Here is a 23,699-nt window from a genome sequence, read left to right as displayed (position 1 = left end):
GTTTGTACAACTCAAAGTGATAAAGAACAGACTTTAGGTAATACAAAACAAATGCTGACTTACCAATTCAAGTGTTAAGTGTGTTCCCCAAGTGGACTATTTATTTATTTGATATATAACTCTGCATTTCTTTCAGATAATACATACGATATTAAATTTTGGCAGCTGTAGAGTCCATACAAGATGAACTAAATCATGGTTGGTGTAAAATATTGCTTATTTTTCACTGCCTACTTCTCTTCTTCAGGAAGCAAGGCCAGTCTCATCAGATAATGGAATATATTCTCCTTTAATTTTTGTTTATGTTGTTTATAAAGGACTCATTTTACTGTTCATTTCTAAGGTGGGCATGCAACCTGGGCCTAGCCAATCAGATCTACGGATGTCAGATCCAAGTTGGGCCAGTTACGTCAGCTTAGTGTTAATTGATGTATCTGTAGTGAAAGACGTTTTTGTTCCTTCAAAGATCATAGATGCCAAGAATAATATATTGGCAATACTGAAGCCCAACTTTACTGCTACATGGAAGAGAGCTCATTTGAGGATGAAGAAAAGGAAAACAAATCAGAGAGAAAGATCAGATCTGCTAAATAACGTTCTTCGTTTTATTGTTAATATTAGTGTTTTTTAAAATTTTTAATTGTAATTTCTGTGGGTATATAGTAAGTGTACATATTTATGGGGTATATGAGGTACTTTGATATAGACATGTAATGTATAATTACCACATCATGATAAATGGGGTATTCATCACCTTAAGTATTTTTCTTTGTGTTACAAATCATTAAATTACACTCTTGGTTATTTTAAAATGTGCAATTGAATAATTTTGACCATAGTCACCCAGCTGTGCAATCAATTAGTAGGTCTTATTCATTCTTCCTAACTACTTTTTTGTACCCGTTAACTGTCCCCACTCCTACCCACACTACGCACCCTACCCCACCCACAATACCCTTCCCAGCCTCTGGTAACCATCCTTCTACTCTCTGTGTTCATGTGTTCAATTGTTTTGATTTTAGATCACACAAATAAGTGAGAACATGCAATGTTTGTCTTTCTTCTCTCTGTACCTGGCTTAATACTTCATTTAACATAATGATCTCCAGTTCCATCCACGTTGTTGCAAACGACTAGATCTCATTTGTTATAGCTAGTTACTACTCCATTGTGTATATGCACTACATTTTCTTTATCCATCCATCTGCTGATGGACCCTTAGGTTGCTTCCAAATCTTAGCTATTGTGAACAGTGCTGCAACAAACGTAGAAGTTGAGATACCTCTTCAATGTACTGATTTCCTTTCTTTTGGGTATACAACAAACAGTGGGATTGCTGAATCACATGGTAGTTCTATTATTAGTTTTCTGAAGAACCTCCAAAATGTTACCCATAGTGGTTGTACTAATTTACATCCCCACCAACAGCATGAGTGGGTTCTCTTTTCTCCACATCCTCGCCAGCATTTGTCATTGCCTGTCTTTTGGATAAAAGCCATTTTAACTGGGGTGAGATGATATCTCATTGTAGTTTGGGGATTTGTATTTCTCCTATGATTAATAATGTTGAGCACATTTTCATAGGGCTGCTTGCCATTTATATGTCTTCTTTGGAGAAATACCTATTTAGATATTTTACCCATCTTCAAATTGGATTATTAGATTTTTTTCCTGTAGAGTTGTTTGAGCTCCTGATGTATTCTGGTTATTAATCCCTTGTCAGATGTGTAGATTGCAAATACAGAATTCTCCTATTCTGTGGGTGTCTCTTTACTTTGTTGATTGTATCCTTCGCTGTGCAGAAGCTTTTTAACTTGATATGATCCCATTTGTGCATTCTTACTTTGGTTGCCTGTGCTTGTGGGGTATTACTCAAGAAATTTTTGCCCAGACCAATGTTCTGTAGAGTTTTCCCAATGTTTACTCATAGGAGTTTCATAGGTTGAGGCCTCAAATTTAAGTCTTTGATCCATTTTGGGTTTTTTTTGTGTGTGTGTAGGGAAAGACATAGGGGTCTAGTTTCATCATTCTACATACAGATATTCAATTTCCCGATCACAATTTATTGAAGAGACTATTCTTTCCCTACCATATGCTCTTGGACACTTTGTCAAAAATGAGTTCACTGTAGGTAGATGAATTTGTTTCTGAGTTCTCTGTTCTGTTCCATTGACCTATGTGTCTGTTTCTATGCCAGTACCATGCTGGTTTGGTTACTATAGCTTTGTTAGTATAATTTGAAGTCAGATAATGTGATTTCTTCAGTTGTGTTCTTTTTGCTTAGGATAGCGTTGGCTATTCTGAGTCTTTTGTGGTTCTGTATAACTTTTAGGATTATGTTTTCTATTTCTGTGAAGAATGTTAATGGTATTTTGATAGAGATTGCATTGAATCTGTAGATTCCTTTGGGTAGTATGAACATTTTAATAATGTTGATTCTTCCAGTCCATGAACATGGAATATTTTTCTGTTTGTGACATCTTCAGTATCTTTCATCAGTGCTTTATGGTTTTCACTGTAGATATTCTTCACTTCTTTGGTTATGTTAATTTCTAGTATTTAATTTTATTTGAGGCTATTGTAAATGGGATTATTTTTACATTTTTTTTCAGATTATTTACTGTTGGTATATAGAAATGCTACTGATTCATGTATTTTGATTTTGTATCCTTCAACTTTAGTGCATTTGTTTATCAGTTCCAATAGTTTATTGGTATGTCTTTAGGTTTTTTTAAAAAATAGGATCATATTATCTGCAAGCAAGAATAAATTGACTTCTGCCTTTGCAATTTGGATGCACTTCATTTTTTTTTCTCTTGTCTGATTGCTTTGGCTAGGACTCCTAGTGCTATGTCAAATAACAGTGGTGACAGTGGACATCCTTGTCATGTTCCATATCTTAAAGGAAAGGCTTTCATTTTTTTCCCCATTCAGTATGATAGTAACTGTGGGTCTTTTGTATATGGCTTTTTTATGTTGAGGTTTGTTTATTTATGCCCAGTTTTTTGATAGTTTTCTTTAATCGTAAAGGGATGTTGCACTTTATAAAATGGTTCTTATGGATGAATTGAAATGATCATATGGTTTTGGTCTTCATTCTGTTGATATGATGTATCACATTGATTGATTTGTTTATGTTAAACCATCCTTGCATCCTTGGGATAAATCCCACTTGGTCATGATGAATGATCTTTTTAATGTATTGTTCAGTTGGGTTTGCTAGTATTTTGTTGAGGATTTTTGCATTAATATTCATTACAGATTTTGAAGAGTTTTCTTAGTTTTCTAGGTAAACTATAGTTTTAAGTTTTAACTCTAGTTTTATAGCCTATAATTTTCTTTTTTGATGTGTCTTTTTCTGGTTTTGGTATCAGGGTAATACTGGCTTCATAGAATGAGTTTAGAAGTATTTCCTCCTTATCTAATTTTTGGGATAGTTAGATTAGGATTAGTATTTATTCTTCTTTAAGTGTTTGGTAGAATTCAGCAGTGAAGCCATCTGATCCTGGGTTTTTCTTTACCGGGAGACCATTTATGATGGCTTCAGTCTTGTTAGTTGTTATTTGTCTGTTCAGGTTTTGAATTTCTGCATTTTTCAATCCTGTTAGATTGTATATGTCTAGAAATTCACCCACTTTCTCTAGATTTTGAAATATATTGGGATATATTTGCTCATAGTAGCCACTAGTGATCCTTTGAAATCCTTCAGTATCAGTAATAATGTCTCTTTTTGGCTCTGATTTTTGAAAATATAGGTGTCTCCTTTTTTCTTAGTCTAGCTAAAGATTTGTCAATTTTAATTATCTTTTATAAAAAACAGATTTTCATTTTGTTGATCTTTTGTAATGTTTTGTTTCAATTTCATTTATTTCTTCTCTGATCTTTATTCTTCTACTAATTTTGGGATTGATTAGCTTTTGCATTTATAGTTCTTCAAGATGCATCATAATGTTACTTATTTGATGTTTTTCTTCTTTTTAATGTAGGCACTTATAGCTACAAATTTCCCTCTTACTATTGCTTTTGCAGTATCCCATAGGTTTTGATATGTTGTGTTTTCATTTGTTTCAAGAAATTTTTAAATTTTCTTCGTAATTTTTTCATTGATCCACTGGTCATTCAGTAGCATAGTTTTTAAATTTCCACATGTTTGTATAGTCTCCAAAATTCCTCCTGTTGTTAATTTCTAGTTTTATTCTATTGTGGTCAGAATTATATTATTTCTTTCTTTTAGTGTTTTAAGACTTGTTTTGTGGTCTAATATATGGTCTGTCCTTGAGAATGATTTATGTGCTGAGAAGAATAATGTATATTCTACAGTTCTTGGATAAAATGTTCTGTAAATACCTATTAGGTCCATTTGTTCTATACTACAGATTAAGTCTGATTTTTTTTTCTATTGATTTTCTGTCTGGAAGATCTGTCCAAAGCTGAAAGTTGAAGCCTCCACTATTACTGTAGGCAGGTCTATATCTCTCTTTAGTTCTAATAATGTTTGCTTTATATACCTGGGTGCTCAGCATTGAGATGCACGTTTACAATGTTTATCTAAATTGCTAAATTGACCCCTTTATCATTATATAATTACACCCTTTGTTTCTTCTGATAGTTTTTGTCTTGAAATCTACTTTGTTTGATATAAGTATAGCTATTCCTGCTCTTTTTTGGTTTCCATTGACATGGAATATCTTTTTCCATCCCTTTATTTTCAGTCTATATGTATCTATTAATATATAGGTAAAATGTGTTTCCTTTAGGCAATGGATCATTGGGTCTTACTTTTTTATCCACTCAGCCACTCTTTTGAATGGAGAGTTTAATCTGTTTAAATTCAATGTTGTTATTGATAAGAAAGTGCTTACTCCTGGCATTTTGTTGTTTTCTGGTTGTCTTTTGGTCTTCTCTTTCTTCATTTCTTTCTTTCTGTCTTTTTTTAATTGAAGGTGATTGTCTCTTGTGGTATAATTTACTTTCTTGCTTTTATTTTCTTTTGTGTATCCGTTGAATGTTTTTTGATTTGAGGTTACCATGAGGCTTGCAAATACTATTTTATAACCCATTATTTTAAAATAATGACCACTCAACACTGATTGCATAAACAAACCAATAAGCAAAAGGAAAACTAATAAAAACTCTACATTTTAACTTCATCCCCCTGCTGTTTCAGTTTTGTTGTTTCTTTTCATGTATTATGGTACTATCTATGTCATATAAAGTTGTAGTGATTATTTTTGGTTGGTTCGTCATTTATTTTTCTACTTAAGATAACAATACTTTACACCTCACAATTACAGTGTTATAATTTACTGGTTTCTCTGTACTTAGTGTTACCAGTGCTTAGTATTACTACTGCCAGTGAGCTTTGTAACTTCAGATGATTTCTTCTTGATTATCAACATCTTTTTCTTTCAGATTAGAGAATCCCCTTTAGCATTTCTTTTGGAACAGGTTCGGTGTTGATGAAATCTCTCAGTTTTTGTTTGTCTGGGAAGGCCTTTATTTCTCCTTCATGCTTAAAGGATATTTTCACCAGATTTACTTTCTAGGTTAAAAGTTTTTTCCCTTCACCACTTTAAATGTGTCATACCACTCTCTCCTGGCCTATGAGGTTTCCACTGAAAAGTCTGTTGCCAGATGTATTGTGGCTCTATTGTATGTTATTTGTTTCTTTTTTCTTGCTGCTTTTAGAATCCTTTTTAAAATCTTTGATCTTGGAAATTTGATTATTAAATGCCTTGAGGTAGCCTTATTTGGGTTAAACTTGCTTGGTGTTCTATAAACTCCTCATACTTGCATTTTGATGTCTTTCACTAGATTTGGAAAGATCTCTGCTATTATCCATTTGTATAAAATTTCTACTGCTATCTTTCCATTCCTCCTCTTTAAGGCCAATAATTTTTGGATTTTCCCTTTTGTGGCTGTTTTCTAGATCCTGTAGGTATGCTTTGTTGTGTTTTCTTCTTTTGTCTCCTCTGATTGTGTATTTTTAAGTACGCTGTCTTCAAACTCACTAATTATTTCTTCTGCTTGATCAATTCTGCCATTGAGTTTCTGATGCATTCTTCAGTATGTCAATTGCATTTTTTAATTCCGAGAGTTTTTAAAATTATTTTGATATCTTAGTTAAATTTATCTGATAGGATTCTGAATCCCTTCTCTGTGTTATCTTGAATTTAATGGAAGTTCCTTAAAATGGCTATTTTGAACTCTCTGTCTGAAGGGTCACATAGCTCTTTTTCTCCAGGGTTAGTATTTAGTTCATTTGGTGACGTCATGTTTTTCTGGATGATGTTGAAGCTTATGAATATTTATGGATGTGTGAGCACTGAAGAGTCAGATATTTATTGTAGCCTTTGCAGTCAAGGTTTGTTTGGGCTTGCCTTTCTTGGGAAGGCTTTCCAGGTATTAAAAGGAACTTGGGTCTTGTATTAGTTCATTTTCACACTGTGATAAAGAACTACCTGAGACTGGGTAATTTATGAAGAAAAGAGGTTTAATTGACTCACAGTTCCACACACTTACCTGGAAGCATGGCTAGGAGGCCTCAGGAAACTTACGATGGCAGAAGGCAAAGGGGAAGCAAGCACGTCTTACCATAGTGGAGCAGCAGAGAGAGTGAAGGGGGAAGTGAACATCCAGATCTTATAAAAACTCACTCACTGTCAGGAGATTGGCAAAGGGGAAGTTTGCCCCCATTATTCAATCACCTCCCACCAGGCCCCTTCCCCAACATGTGGGATTACAATCAGCGATGAGATTTGGGTAGCAACACAGAACCAAACCACTTTAAGCCCCAAGCTTATAAATATTATGCTTCTTACAGACTTGTATAGGTACCACCTTGGTTGTCTTGGATAATATCTGGAAGAATTCCATGCATTACCAGGTAGGGACTCTTATTCTTTTCCCTTACTTTCTCCTAAATAAACAGTCTTTCTCTGTGCTGAGCCACCTGGAACTGAGGGTAGGGTGACACAGGCACCCCTTTGGCCATCACCACTGACACTTTGATGGGTCAGACCTGAAGCCAGCAAAGCACTGGGTCTCACCCAAGGTCCTCTATGAACACTACCTGGCTATTGCCTATGTTCCCTGAAGGCCACAGGGCTCTACAATCAGCAGACGGCGGGGTGTAGGGGAAGCCAGCCAGGTTTGTGTCCTTCCCTTTAGGGTGACATCTTTCCCTAAGCCCTGGGAAGGTCTAAAGATGCTGTATGGAATCCAGTGATTAAGGTCAAAAACATTAGAAATCTACCTGATGTTCTTTTCTACTGCAGCTGAGCTGACCTTCAAAACACAATAGACAGTCAGTCCTTCCCACTCTTTTTTTCCCTTTCCATGGGTAGAGGTGCCTCTTCTGGTGGCCATCACTATCACTGGGCCACAGGGAGCTCTGCCAACCTACCGCTGATGTTCAATTAAAGGCCAATGGCTCTTCAGTCAGCTTGTGGTGAATGCTGCCAGACCTGGGACTCACCCTTCAGGGCAGTGGGTTCCCCAGGTTAGATCCAGAAATGTTGTCCAAGAACTTAGGCCCAGACTCAGGGAACCTAAGCTCCTGTTTGGTCCTCTATCTAACTATGAATAAGCTGATATATAAGGTGCAAGACTGAGTCCCTTTATTTTTCTCTCTGCTTTTCTTAAGCAGAGTGAGTGGCTTTCATCATAGCCATCACAGATGCGAATGTACTGGGTTTCACCTGAAGACAGCATATCTCTGAGTCTCACCCAAGGCCCATGGCATACTACCTGGGCATCCCTGCTGGTAATTTAGGTCTGGAGGGCTCTTTAGTCAACATATTATGAATCCTTCCAGGACTGGGTCCTTCCCTTCAAGGCAGCAGATTCCCTCTTGGCCCACGGTGTGCCTCCAAATGTCATCCGGAGCTAGGGCCTAAAATGGGGGCTTCATGACTCTGCCCATTGCCCTATCCTATTGTGGCTGAGCTGGTGTGTGTGTGTATACACACACACACACACACACACACACACACACACACACACGGGTCTCCATAATCAGAAAGAGTCAAAGTCAGCCAGGCCTGTGTCCTTCCTTTCAGGATGGCAAGTTCTCCTGGGCCCTGGACATGTACAAAAGCCAGGGACTAGAGTTAAACATCTTAGAAGTCTACCTGGTATTCAGTTGTACTGTGGATGAACTGCCACTCAAACCACAAGATACTTTTCTTTTCATTCTTCACTCCCCTTTTGAAAGTCAGAAGAGCCTCACCCCTTGGCCACCACAACCACAGTCTATGGGGGGTACGTTTAGACTAACACTGCTGTTTTTTTAATGCCCAAGGGCTCTTCAGTCCGCTTGTGGTGAATGCTGCTTGGCCTGGGACTCATCCTTCAGTGCAGAGTGCAGTGGGCTCCCCTCTGGCTGACGGCAGGTCCAGAAATGCCATCCAAAAGCCAAGTCCTGGAATTGAAGACCCCAAGAGCCTGCTCGGTGCCCTACCCTCCTGTGGCCAAGCTGGTACCTAAGATGCAAGACAAAATCCCCATTTTCTTATCTCAAGTGCAAGAAGTCTTGCTCATAGCCATCACAGTCGGAAAAGTGCTGCGTCTCACCTGAAGCCAGCAAGCCTCAGAGTCTTGCCAAAGGCCCTTGATGTAGTACTTTGGTATCGCTGCTGGTTATTCAGGGTCCAAGGGCACTTCAGTTAACAGGTGATAAATCCCACTAGTACTTCATCCTTCCCTTCAAGGGATTGGGTTCCCTTCTGGCCCAGGATGTGTCTAGAAATGTTGTCTGGGATCCAGGGCCTAGAATGGGGACCTCATGACTGTGACCACTGCCCTATACTGCTGTGGCTGAGCTGGTATCCGAGATGCAAAACAAAACCCTCCCAACTCTTCCCTCTACTCACTCATGTGGAGGGAAGGGGTATCTTTTGGAGCCTCTAGCTGTGCACCTGCGGTTAAGTGTAGGGTGGCATCAGCACTCCTTTAGCAGATCTGGTTGATGTCTCAGTAGGTTACGTGCCCCCACGCCCCAGTCTACTGTCTCTGGCTCCAATTAAGCACTATGACTTGCCTAAGAGTTGCAGTCCTTGTGGCTTAGACTGCCTTGCAAGTTTATTTATAGCCCCAGAGCCCTTTAGCACACAGTGGCAAGGCTTGCAGGAAGAGTTCTGACCACTGGGATTGGTGAGTTACCTTTAGCTAGGGCTCGTTTAAATGCTCCTTCCATGGGTGGACATCAGCTGAGTTTGGTCCCATTTTGTTTTCTTTTATAACAGGACAGCACTAAGTTCAATGCCTTGCAAATGCTGTGACCTCCCTCTCCTCAGTGCACCACAACACTCTCTGCACCACATCACTGTTGCCATGGGGATACGGGAGGGGTGGCATCAGAAATTCAAGACTGTTTCTACCTCTTCTGTGCCTCTCTCAGGGACTTGAAGTCAAAACCAGGTACTATGAGTGCTTTTTGTGTGTAGATGGTTGCCAAATTGGTGTCCTTGGAGGCCAGATACCACTGGAGCCTTCTATTTTGCCATCTTTCTTCATCCTTCCCTCCCAATTCTATTAAGCTCTCTTATTTGATAGCTAGTCACCTTGTTCCCCTTCATTTTGTGAGAATCGACTTGTTATTTTAAATTATTATTTTCTAACGATGTTGGTTATATTATTTAGCCTTCTGATTAAATGCACTAACAAAAACATTCCAAAAAATATTGTCTTTTTATCCAGGCTTGGTGGCTTACAACTGTAATTCCAGCAGTTTGTGAGGCCGAGGCAGGAGGATCTCTTGAGCTCAGGAGTTCAAGACCAGCCTGAGCAAGATAGGAAGACTTTGTCTCTACAAAAAAATTTTTAAAAAATAACTAAACATGGCAATACACACTGTAGCCCCAGCTATTTGAGAGGCTGAAGCAAGGGGATTGCTTGTGCCCAGGAGATTGAGGCTGCAGTGAGCTATGATAGCACTACTGCAACCCAGTGTGGGTGACAGAGTCGAAAAAAAAAAGTTGTCGTACATACTCTTTTACATCATTGGTTTATGTTCTGATTAGTTTTTCTACCAAGCTTTTATTGACATGCTGGGTGCCTTTCCAGGTAGATTTTGCATTTTTAAAGTACTTGGGACTTTAGTCAAGTGTAAGCGATGAATGCCAGCCACTCTGAATATGCAGAGAGTGAGAGGAAATTATAGGTTGCTGAGAATTACTTATCTGTTCATGGTATGTTTTCTTATTTTCAAGGATTATCACATATTTTCTATTTCTAAATAACCCAAGTTTATTTTAGTGAGAATAAAATAAAGAAGAATTAAGCAAAAGCACCCACTCCATGATTCTTGACACCAAGTTATTTGAAATCATTTTCACTCCTCTATCCTTTAAGAAACATGGTTTACTGAAGTAAAAAGAGAAAAAATAAAGCCCTGTATTCAGAATATACTATGAGTCCCAGGATTGCAGTTTTTAATCTCTCTCCCTCCTTTTCATTTATTTTACACATAAACAGCATTGATAAATGTGGACTCCCTAAACTCTCTATTAATAACTCATGTCATTCTATTTCTCTGAGTGTAATAAGGTTTAGTTTTCTAATAAAGAAGGAGAGTAAGAAGAATAAAAAGGAGTAAAGAATTTGCAAACTAACCAAATTTAAAACTATTACTGAGGCTCTTAGTCTATGTTTTTTTCTCAATCATTTCAGCAGACATACAAGCATGCTCAGAAAACCCAGAGAAATCTCTGTGCACTTAGCAGGAGCACACTTCAATGTGTGATCCAGATGGATCTGCAGTGGCAAGCCATTAATTGTCCAAGCGGTTTCATAATTTTCTACTGTTTTGAAATCAACTGGACCTCATATCTCTGCCTTCAGTTCCAACTCCAAAATGTTCCCTTGGTAGGAATCCTACAAATGGATCCTTTTATTTTAATTTTGTACCTTTCTCTAATAATTCAGTCAGGTTTTACTAGACCAGACAAGCAGGAGATGAGTTTTCCATAACCTTTTATTCTTGCCAGGAAATCTCCAGGCTTGGTTACATTTCTGTCTTTTGGTGCTAATTCCATAGCTTCTGTTTTTGATTTCAGTTGGACGAATTCCTTCAATGTCAGGTCCATGACCTCAGTGAGCTCATGGGGATCCCTCAAATATGACCAGGACATAGATTTGTAACTTGTTTGGCACATCATTTCCAAAGTACCCATGTCCAAGCTTCCATGTTCCCCCAGGTGTAAGCCACTGTGAGGTAACCTGTTATCCAAATTTGCAGATTGTTTATGAATCCGTTTTTTCCCAAATGTACTTACTATTCAGTGGACCTGCTAGGAAATCCAATATTAGAGACTAGGATAACAGACTTTGGATTCAGAGCTCCTGAGTTTGAACTCTGACTCTGCCATTTACTAGCAAAGTGATGCTGGGAAAAATATTTAATATTTTTCATAACACTTAATGATTCAACAATCTGTGTTTCTAACTCCTATCAATAAAAGTTGAAAAATCTTAGTCTAGATTTCAAAGCCATCTGAAATATGACTCCATCAGATAGTTCTTCACCAAAAGTTGGCTTTCTCCTTATGTTATAAATTCCACTCAATTATATCACCCATTACTTCTAAAATGCTATTTATTCCTTCTCTTTTCTGCTCATATAAATACCTCTTAGCCTATGTTCCAGTTCAAACTATACTTTCTTTATGATGTCCTCCAAGACTACTGGACCTCATATTTATATCCCTTTTCTCTAAACACTTAGGTTGTTTATAATCAGTGCTTCATTACATTATCTAGTACAGAATTTTCTACACTTTTTAAAAATTTTAACACATCTATCTAGGAGGGAATAAAAGTTGATGTTTAGTTAAGTTGGGAAACACTGGATTAAATGTAATTAAACCTGTTGCTTAACATCAAGATTTTTTGCAAAATATTCTTAATATATAATTTATTTTCAAAATAGGCTAAAGTATAAAATACTTCCTAAAATTATTATTAGATGGTACATTTTAGAAAATGAAGCTAGCATTATTGATCAGTGGAACACTTTTTAGAGCACAGTATTCTAGTTTAATTTATTTCTTAAATTGTAGTATCAATTTTCCTAAAGTATACATTTCTTGAGAGTCTGCATAGATACATATGCTTAGAAAAATGAATTACTATTGCCAGGTAGTTATTAGAGACATATGGAAAACACTGCAGATTCTGTCAAGAAAAACGAAAATCACAAAGTGAAGAAACAAATTAAAAAGTAGAAATTAAATGTATATCTTTTTTTTTTTTTTAAAGAGATAGTCTCGCTCTGTCACCTAGGCTGGAGTGCAATGGCACGATCTTGGCTCACTGCAACCTCTGCCTCCCAGGTCCAAGTGATTCTCTTCCCTCAGCCTCTTGAGTAGCTGGGATTATAGGCATGCGCCACCACACACCATTAATTTTTGTATTTTTAGTAGAGACAGGGTTTCACCATGTTGGTCATGTTGGTCTCAAACTCCTGAGCTCGTGATCCACTGCCTCAGCCTCCCAAAGTGTTGGGATTACAGGCGTGAGCCACCGCGCCTGGCTGAAAGTATGTCTACTTTGTGATTTTCATTTTTCAGTTTCTTTATAATCTCCAGTAGGGTTTAAACTCCATTTCTCCACTCAGTCATTAGCATTGATACATTCCATATTTATCAGAAGAACAAGGGAAGGAGAACCCTTATGAGAGATAGCGATTAAAGGATTTATTGCCGGGTCCATCCCACAGACCCTGGCCAAGCAATGGATGAAAGGAGTACCCAGACACAGGTCTGCAGTGAAACAGCAGCTAGGGGACTGCTGAAGAGTGAGCAGCCTCAATAAGCTGGAGCTGCTTGCTTTTATTTAGCACAGACATAATGCCGAAAGCCTAGAGCCAACACAATCTGTGGGTAATTAACATTATTGTTCCCCCTTTCTGGGATCAAAATTTCTGGTTAACATAGGTAAACAAGCCTATTTACACTAAATTCCACTACACTTCCTTGTATCTACTCCTTGCCCTCTGCCTCAGGGTAAGAGAACAGCTGCCTTCTGCTTATTCTCCCCTAGAGCTATACACAGCCTTCTGACCTTTCAGGAGGTCTGCACCTATCTCAGTAGCTTCTCCCACCAATCTGACTGAGCTCCTACAATTTATTATAAGCATAATATCTCACACAATTATGGAATCTGGCAAAAATGTCTAAGAAAGGCTATTGCCTATGTATCTGGTGGTGGGCACAAAGTTGCACTAGGTTAGGGCTAGTGGAAAGTAACCTGGGCATGAAGTAGGAAAGAATGAATACAAATTGGACCCAGAGAATACGGACACAAAGCAGACATTTGTTCAAATAATAGGACAACCCAGAATTCACAGGGACAAACTGGGAGCACATGTCTACCAGTACCTCCAGCCTTGTCAATGCAGCAGCTGGCACCATTTGTCAATGTCTCAACAGTTGAGTTCCTGACTCAGAACTCAAGAGACCTCAATAGGAGAGACTCAGCATGGACTGAAGAAGCTACTGACTCATACTAGCAAGTTGAATTTCCATTGCCCTACAAAGACCTTCCAAATCTGTGTAAATTTTTCTTATGGCCAACCCCAATTTGTAACCATCTAGGGCACAACATTATGGAAAGTAACGTTCTTATTTAGCTAGATTGACACAGTGAAAAACACGACATCACAGAGTCATAAGGATGAGAAAAGATATTACAGTCAATTATCCTACTCTTTCTAGCCTGCACAGGAGAAAATAGAAACTCAAGGAAGTTGTATTTTGTTCAAAAATTACAGTTAGCTAGGGTTGGAGTGGAAAGATGAGTTGGTAGTTCTGATTCCCAGTCTATTACTCTCTCCTGCTGTTTATTTAGGAATTGCAATCGTCTAGAATAGGTTTTATACATTAATATACTCCTACAGCCTCTGAGGACTTCACTTAGTGGGACATAGTTTTATATGACCAGATGTATCTATATCTTTTCCTGTGGCCATTCCCTTCATTTCTCTTTTCAGCAAACACATGAATATTACACATGAGTAGTCCAGGGTCTGTTTTATTATTCGTAAGGTAAGCATTTCTACCATACCTAAATTTCTAGTCTAGGGTTTCTCAGTCTGGGAATTCTTGACATTTGAAGTTGGATAATGATTTGTCATATATGTGGATGGGGGACAGGGACTGTCCTGTGTACCACAGGATGTTTAGCAACACCATTGGCCTCCACCCACTAATACTAGGAGTTCCCCCTCAGTCGTGATAATAAAAAATGTCTATAGACACTGATAAATATTCCCTTGGGATGAGGAACCAGGAACAAGTTTTCCCTGGTTAAGAATTACTAGTGTAACAATTATTTTATTTAGAAAAACCAAACTTATGTTGTCAAGCACTATCTATAGGTTGAAACATTTTTTTTTTCAAGCTATAAAAAAGATTCCATTCTCTGAATCCTACACTAGACCCTTTCCATCTACTTCCATTGTGAAGCTATTTTGTTCCTGCTGAGAATTCAACCTATTCTGCAGTAAGAATATACAAAGCAAGCAGTGATATTCCCTATGAAATTATTCTGTGCATTTCTTATATAAAATTATTTATTTAGATAATATCCTGGAAAAATTAATGATAAAGTTGAGAAGTAGGATCAGATATCATCCAAAATAAAGACCTGCTTAGAACATTACCTCTCTCTTATTTTACAAGGTATACTGAGGCCTCTTTCAGAGCCCGCATACCTTCACATGCATAAAGCCACAGCTGTGGAACATCAAATTGCATGTACTCTAGGGTGATCTTGATACAAGATCAACTAATACTAGTAATAGGGCCCAAGATATTTTCTCTTTCTAGCTGCAGTTTTCTGTCTTTTCAGTGGCGTATACCATAATAAAAAGATGTCACTAAAAATAAACTTGTTTGTTTCAGTCAAAATAAGGCTCTGAATGCAATGTTTATCTTTATCCTCCAAAAACACAAGAACTAAAAAAAGAATTGATGAAGATGTAAAATTTCTTTGGTAGCTTTTACTTCGCCTTTGCAGACTCCACTGGTATTTTTATTTTTGCATATGATCATCTTATATTTAACATCTGCCAATGACTCCCCAGTAACCCTTCAAGTTGGGGAAGGGTTTCCATGCCATGAGCTAGAAGACACTACTTGGTTTGGACTACCTATATCTTGACCTCATTTTCCATCACTCACTCTTTTGAGAACTATATTTTGGCTAAACAGATCTTTCTGTTCCTCAGAATATAACAACCTTATTACCTCTGTTTCTGATCTTCCTTCTGCCTGGAAAGATATCTTTTCTTCTTTTCAAAGTTAGTTCCCCCTAATACTCAAGTCTGCTGAAAATTAAAATTTCCCGGACCCCCTGATAAATTCTGATTAATTGATCTGAGGTAAGGCCCCCAAAATTGCATTTTAATAAGAACCTGAGGCAGTGTTGAGATGGACAGTGCACTCTACACATTGAAGAGTCCTAATTTCAAATTCTTAAATAGTGCAGTTGCAGTCTTTATAAGCAGTTGAGACTTCCCCATTTCCATAGAAATAAATTCTGGAGAAGACATTGTCCTGAGGTCTTAGCTGTAGCTAGAAAGAAGTAGCAAACCCATGGCAAAATTCCACCTAGTCAGCATTTCATATTTTGTGACATCAGCTTCTTTGATGAAAAATCCCTGACATTTTGTGCTGACCAAACTCTCATCTCTTCCTATCAAAACTAAGCTGTGATTCCCTAAAGCTTTTTTGTAAAACTATATTTGATGCATCTTTGGATTTAAGGAAAGTAGGTCTTTTTACCGTATAAAATTTTGGCCTGTTCATTTTCTATTGGCTCAACTTCTACTTTTTGCTTGATAGTGTGATTAAATGTCTCCTCTCGATGAAACCTATGATATGCCTCCCAGGACAAGTTTAAAATTTCTGTATTTGTTTGCCTATAATAATTTATTTAAAATTCTATTCAGCTTTCACTCTAGTGGTGAGGACTTCCATGTAAACTTTAACTGAGCCCCTCCTGTCTTTCTTTATCTACTTGCCCTGATTTATATGTCATCAAAGCTGAGAGCACTACGTGACATTATATTTGTATTTTATCCATTTATTTACAGTCTTTCTCCCACTCCCATTATAATATAAACTCCAAGAAGAGGGGAGACTTTGTTGGTTGCTTATTGCTGTATCTCCAGAATAGCGCCTAGAACATAGTAGGAGCTCAATACATATTAATACTAAAAAAATCTTTTCTTTAGCACTTTGTTTTGAGGTTTTTCTGTTCATATATCTTATTTCTTCTGAAGAATTTTAGATCCCATTAACACTATCAAAATCTAGAATAGTGCTTGGCATATAAAAGTTATAGAGTACATCCTTATTGAAAAATTCAATGTTTTCTTTTTAAAAAAATTGTTATATTGCAATTAACAGATTATTTCATGTGAATGAAGTTGGTTGAGATGGGGCAGAGGTCTCAGGGAACACTTTTACAAAAGTCTGTCTTCTAAGATGTGACCAATGTGATATCCTGCGGTGCAGCTGGAAGATTCGTTTTTCCTTTCCAAGTTTTTGAACACAAAATAGATTACTATTAATAATTACTGACAACATAGTGGTCAAAATGAGGCCGTAAAACATTAACTTCAATTACAAAGGGCTTTTGTATTAAACAAAACAAAAGAATTCTGAAAAGAGCATCAAGGGGAAATATGTTACTGTGTGGCTGCTGTGCTTTATAGTTAAAGCTTTACCTGAGGTAGTGGTTCTCAAGCTGTTTTAGATCGTGGACCATTTGGAAAGGAGAGCTTTTCCCCTCACCTATTCTTAAGCTCACCATGTTAAGTTCTTTGAGGTATGGGACCCATGACCACTTCAATCTAGCCTTCACTTCAAACCAAGAGAGATTACTAATATACAGAACCCTGAGATTCGCCCTGATTTTTCATTCCAACTGGTCTGGATGATGGTAAAGGAGGTAATGTAAGCTTAGGCAGAAATCAGAAATTTATAAATGCATGAAATTTGTAATTGCATGAAATTTGGAGGTAAAAGAATCATTTTAATCATTTTGTATTGATAGGAGCTACAGAAATTAACAAGCGGTGGCTTACGCCTGTAATCCCAACACTTTGGGAGGCTGAGGTGGATGGATTGCTTGAGCCCAGGAGTTGGAAACCAGTCTGGGCAACATAGCAAAACCCAGTCTCTACAAAAAAATGCAATAAAAAGTTAGCTGGGCATGGTAGCATGCGCCTGTAGTCCCAGCTACTTGGGAGGTTGAGGTGCGAGGATCATCTGAGCCTGGGGAAGTCAAGGCTGCAATGAACTATGATCACACCACTACACTTCAGCCTGGGCATCACGGTGAGACCCTGTCTCAAATTTTAAAAAAATTTAAAAGAAAAGAAAAGAAAAAAAAGAAGTTAACAAGACGCTTCCTACTCACCCATCTCCCTGATTGAAATCCTAGCATAGATTTCCTACTGCTAGAACAAGGCCAGCTATTGGTCCTTCTGAGTGTACCTCTCTTTGCAGATATAGTTAGCCTGACCTCACACTGCCATGCTCATCATATCAATGCTTACTCCTTCCACTTTTTTCCCAGTTCAGACTCTGGAACCGAAGTCTATAAACGTATATTTCAAACTTGCATTTCCATTTACTCGTTGTAAGTGAGACTGTAAATCTTATTTATTACTTAACTGATGCCAACATTGGTTTCTGTCTTTTAAACTGAAGTTTGTTCTAAGAATCAAATAAAAGAAATATAAATGAATAAGTCTGACACATATTTGGCCTTCTTTTTTTCCATCTATATTATGATCTCCCTTATTATGAAAATCTCTATATCAATTTATTGTTTAATTGTTTTTCTTTTTAGACACTTATGTTGTCATATATGCAAGTGAGGGTGAAAAAGTGTGCCTGTAACTCCAAACCTACTTCATTTCCTATAAGCTTACATATTACACACATATATATATGTAGAGACACACATACATATACACATATATGTATATATACATATGTGTGCCCATATGTATCCTTTGCTTTAGATATATAATTTATCATATACCTATATAAAATTCAAGAGAGTCCTATTGTTAACACTCTTTATTTCACATACTGTCCCACCTGACGCAATGGCACTTGCAACAGTGGACTCGTTTGGCAAAATAAAAGCAAATTCAAGTGTATTTTCCTAGTTCCGCTACACTCTCCCTAAGTAAATTTCTCAATTGGTAAGTTAAGATTGTCAAAGCTGTGAACAGAAACTTGAGATTTATTGTTGCCCATTTTGGTACATGTGAAGTAATATTTTACTGCTACTGTCATCAAAATCATGGAAGGTTTTGGAGTGTGTCTGGGATGGAAACTATTCTTACCCTAGGGAGGAAGTACAGAGTGTACTTTATGTAAAGTCTGTTGCTTCAACTCTCATGCTCTGTATTCTGCCAGAAAATGAGGTAGTTTGCCATTGAGAGGCTTGAGGAATACCTAAACATGACAAATGATCTGATTTCAATAAATGTAAACAATATATGACAATGTCGAATCTAAGCTTCTAGGAGAAACTTCAGATGAATATGCTAGAAAAAATAACCCTAACAATAGTGAAAATTCAAGGGTATTTCAACTAAATTATAAGATTTTTCTTATTCTCTTTCTTTGCATTTCAATTTTCTAGTGACATGATGGGTAATTTGTATCACATGTACACCAAGAACTATATGAATGTCTGCAATGCCCTCTGACCAGTATTCAGTGCTAAACAATGATGTAATATATATCACAATTTCAGTGTTACGGTCTCATGGAATGAAACACCTGTTTAGTAAAAAAAAAAACCTAAATAACTGGGCTATTGAGTGTTTTGTTTGCTTGCTTTCTTCTGAAATAGCTTGGTGGCTTAACGAAGCATGCAAATGAAGAAATCACAGAACTTTTTAAATATTCACCCATGTAATTTATATATGAAAAGAGTAATTCTTGAATAACTTTTAAATAACAGCCACAGACTGCAGCAAGACTTCTAGCTGGGTGCAGTACCTCCACAATATCAATACATCAGCAAATAATCTTTTGCATACACTTCCTAATTTACATGATCTTTGTTTAGTTCCTCTTGCCTATTAGATTTCTAATTCCAGAGAATTCAAAAGGGAAAGTTTGTAGCTAAAAATCGCTCAATAAATTACAGATTTCTGTAGTTGGAAATAGAAAAAAAAAAAAAAGTGGTTCAGATATACTTAAATCAATGGGAGGATTAGCAGCAAACATTTTGCAACACTCCACAAATAAAACAGAAAAACTGGTACTCTTTATGGCAAATTATTAGTGATGGTCTTGCTCATGAACTTTACTCTTTTGCTAAATTGGGACTCCATGTGGGCGTGTGGGTGACTCGACGTTGCCCAATATTTTACTTGGCCGTTCAGTTCTCTAGCGCTCTGGTTGCGAGAAGATTCTTCCCTGTGACGGAAACAGAGTGCTGCAGATCAATGAAAGCGCCCTTTCTGGTATACTGTAGCTACCACTCCTCTGTTATGTTAAGGATGAATGGAACCTGACACACTGTTTCTCAATCTCAGGAGAGTCATATTGCCAAACAGTTGAAAGGTGCAAGGAACGGCTGTGTAGAAGAAAAGAATGGAGTGGCTGTTTAGTCAAATAGCAACTCTTAGGTGACTATTCCTGTTGGGCTCCTAAAAGCTGTTTCTCTCTGGTCTTGTTATTGAATGTGAATGTGGGTCACGGAAGCAATGCCATCTCCCATTCACACAGCTCAAAGCCAAAGTCCAGTTCCTTGTTTGTCTTCCATATAAACAGGACAAATTGCTTTCTCTGCATGGTGTAATTTCATTGAAACTTTATATTCTGTTAGGTAAAGGACTCCTATTTTTCCTTCCTATTCATTCAGCAAGCACTTCATGTCATTTCAGGCACCATCTGGTAACAAGTAGTATGAGGGGAAATGAACTATGCAATAAATATGACTTACATTTATTGAGAGCTTCTTATGAGCCAGGCATTTCTGAACTCTTTACGTGTATTAACTCATTTAATACCTATGAGATAGGTATATTATTATGCTTATTTTACAAATGAGAAAAGTTAGGCAGAGAGAGATGAGCCAGTGGTGGAGCTGAGAGTTGAATCCTGACTCTAACCATAGATGCTACGTTGTTAATTATAGAATGGCAGTTTGCTTTAATTCCAGGGGTTGAGAGTCTGTATTCTTACAGCAGCAGGAAACTAATGATTAAAATCTTGTATTTATTGAATCTGGCTGTTGCTTATAAGACTATATACTTTGTAACAATTTAATAATCTGTACATTTATGATATGTGCACTTGTAAACATGGCTTCAATGTATAATTTAAAATTGAAAAATAATAATCATGGATGCAAAGCTGTGGCAATGTAGAGCAGCCTGTGTGTGTGAATGCTGGAGGCAAAGCTTTAACACGATGGCTCTAAGACCTGTAATCAAGAATGTCTATGTGCATGGTCCTAATCAGTGTTATCACTGGGAAACTAGACATGCTTGAAAATCTATCCATTAGTATATATATGTTACTATCAAACCCATAGTGTCACTCTTTCTAGGAAGAAGCAAAAGAAAGTTTATATTAACTATTATATATTAAGAGACTAAATCAAATCATATGATTCAAGTTTAGAAATTTGGTATGAACTTTCACTTAAATCTGTACCTCTCTCCAATACTTCCTTTGCTCTATTAGAGTGCCTGTGCTAAGAAGTAGTAAGGCAGTTAAGATTTGGCTTTAACCCACAAAACTAGGAGATAAAGATTCCAGAGGGATCAATGATAAGTGTAAGCCTTTTACTCCCAAGAAAAATCTAATATCAGCATAATCTTTAAATACATTATTCTTAGCCTTGGTTTTCCAGAATCTGGTAGAGTAGTGGCCCCAGTTCTACTCTCAACCTTGCAATTCTTGGACCAATACTTAACACATTTTCTACCATGAACTTAATAGTAATAACTAATTCTGACGATGACTAACATTTGTTGAAAGTATACTTTACACTTGGGCTTAACTAGGTACTTATATCTATTATCTCATTTAATATTTGTGTAAACTCTTGAGGTGAGTATTTATGACAATTAATTTTGTGTGTCAACTTGACTGGGCCATTGGGTGCCCAGATATTTGGTCAAGTATTTTTTCTCAGTGTGTTTCTAGGTGTTTTGGGATAAGACTAACATTTTAATCAGTAGACTGAGTAATGTGATTGACCTCCTAATGTAAATAGCCTGTATCCACACAGCTGAAGGCTGGAATAGAGCAAAAAGTCTGGCCTGACCATAAATAAGTAGGCACTCCCCTGGCCTGACTGATTGAGCTGGGACAATAGTTTTGTTGTTGTTGTTGTTTGTTTGTTTCCCTGTCTTCTGACTCAAATTGTAACATCAACTACTCCTGGGTTTCAAGCCTGCAGGCTTTTGAGCTGGTACTTACACCATCATATCTCCTGGTTTTGAGGCCTGTAGATTGAGACGAGAACTGACACCATTGGCTCTCCTGGTTCTCAGGTCTGTGGATGTGGGCTGAAATGATACTATTGGCTTTCCCAGGTCAACAGCTTGCTGACTGAGTTCTTAAGACTTCTCAGCCTTCACAATCATGTAATTCCTAAATGTATATGTATATATATTTAGGAATATATGTGTGTGTGTGTATATATATGTATATTATGCACACACACTTACACATACATTATATATATGTATATATATGTGTATATATAATTATATATATATAATGTATGTGTAAGTGTGTGTGCATAATATACATATATATACACACACACATATATTCCTAAATATATATACGTATATATATTTATACAAATATATATACGTATATATATTTATACAAATATATATACATATATGTATATATATAATTATATATATATGTATGTGTAAGTGTGTGTGCATAATCTCCTTTTATTTTATTTCCCTGGAAGAGCCTAATCCAGATTTTGGTACCTAGAATGACTCTACAGGAACAGAATTTTAGGCATGAGTTTTCTGAATTGGTTCTGGAATTCCTGGAATTGGCTTTCTTACCTGATTAGGTTTAAAGGCACTAGTAACACTATTTCTAGGAGTTAAGAGAACACACATAGTCCATGGCCTGAAATGGCAAAAGGGATAAACAAAATATCACCATTGGGTACTCCTAACCAACCATTTATAAGGATCAGGGACTTGGGTAATTGTGCCTATGATGCTTTTGAATATTCTTGGCAAAGTAGTGAATAGTAGGTTGACATGATTCTCCTAATAATGTTGCTGGAAAAGGGGGGGAAAATAAATAATTAGTTAGGAATTTGAGTTTCAAGCTTAAATGCTACATAAATGATTTGACAGCTTTTATATCTGTCCCAAGGGAGACCTTTGTCTCCTACAGCTGTAGGGTTGAGATGCTGAAAACTAAAATCAGGCCTTCATCTTGAATTACAGTGCAAATAGACCCAGACTTATAGGTTGTGCACTGTTGAAGTGAGGGCACTGATTGGGAAAGAATGACATGGATAGGGAAGGAAAGTTGAAATGGGGCTCTGTGGGAGGATCCTCATGAAATTGGAAACATTGAGCCCCTAAATTTTTCTTGCCGGCAGAAGAGACCTCTTCCTCACCACTGGGAATGTGGCTTCTGCACTCTCATCTAAGGTGATTAGCTATGATTGCCTGAGAAAACAACAATGACATCCCCTAAAAAAGTTGCCATAAAAGTAAGTCCATGCTGTTCTCCTAAGAACCCACACTTTTAGCTTAAGAATGCATTTTGGAAAAAAATACAATAATTAATATAAAAAGAAAAGTTAAAGAACCCACTGTCTTTGTTTCTGTATCTATACCAGACTTAAGGTCTGGTAGGTCTCTAAAGGCAGGTACAATGTGTTACATACAAGAAGGTATACTACACTCAAAATATCCACTTGGTTTTCTAAATATGTAGAAAGAAATCTGGGGAACATGGGTAGGAGTAGATACTAAATGTATGGGATAATAGTAGAAGAAACGTAAAGTTGCATCAGACAAAATTTATGGATGTGGCTCTACAAGAGGTGGCTGACAGTAATGCCAGACCTGCCTGGGTTTACTGTGGAGGGGATTCAAAGGTCTAGGGAGATTAGAATGTCACAGTGAGTTTGTCATTTAAAATCAACTCGCTCACACTGGGAAGATACAGAAGACATACCTTTCACCAATACTGTGAGAAATAAATTTGTAATGGAAAACCTAACATCATTTAAGTGCTCTGTGACTGTTCTTCTCTGCAATAGGAACTGTTGTCAGTAAATTGGAAGACCTAATACAATGTGAATAATTGGATCCTGGAGTGCCAGGGGTCAAGTGGTGGCACTCAGCGGCCCAAGTCAAGGTAGAAGTAGTTACTGTGAAGGACAGCAGAGATGAAGCAGCAATCAGAATAGTCTGACTTGCGCAGACCTCTGGTATTGGCTAATTTACCATGGGTGATCCTTGAAATGAAATAAGTAGGAAGCATACTAAATTTTTATTTGATCTGTATAAGCAGAAAATTTCTAGGTTAAGTTACCAAAAGTCTAACCTGAATCATGAAAACACAAAGACACGGCCCCGTCTCGATCAATTCCCAGGCTTGAGCCAGTTTACAGACCCAGAATCTCTTGAATAAAGAGGAATCGAAGTCCAC

This window comes from Mandrillus leucophaeus, unplaced genomic scaffold, assembly GCF_000951045.1.
Source record: "Mandrillus leucophaeus isolate KB7577 unplaced genomic scaffold, Mleu.le_1.0 Scaffold116, whole genome shotgun sequence".
Classification (NCBI taxonomy): Eukaryota; Metazoa; Chordata; class Mammalia; order Primates; family Cercopithecidae; genus Mandrillus; species Mandrillus leucophaeus.
Note: the sequence above shows the minus strand (reverse complement) of the source record.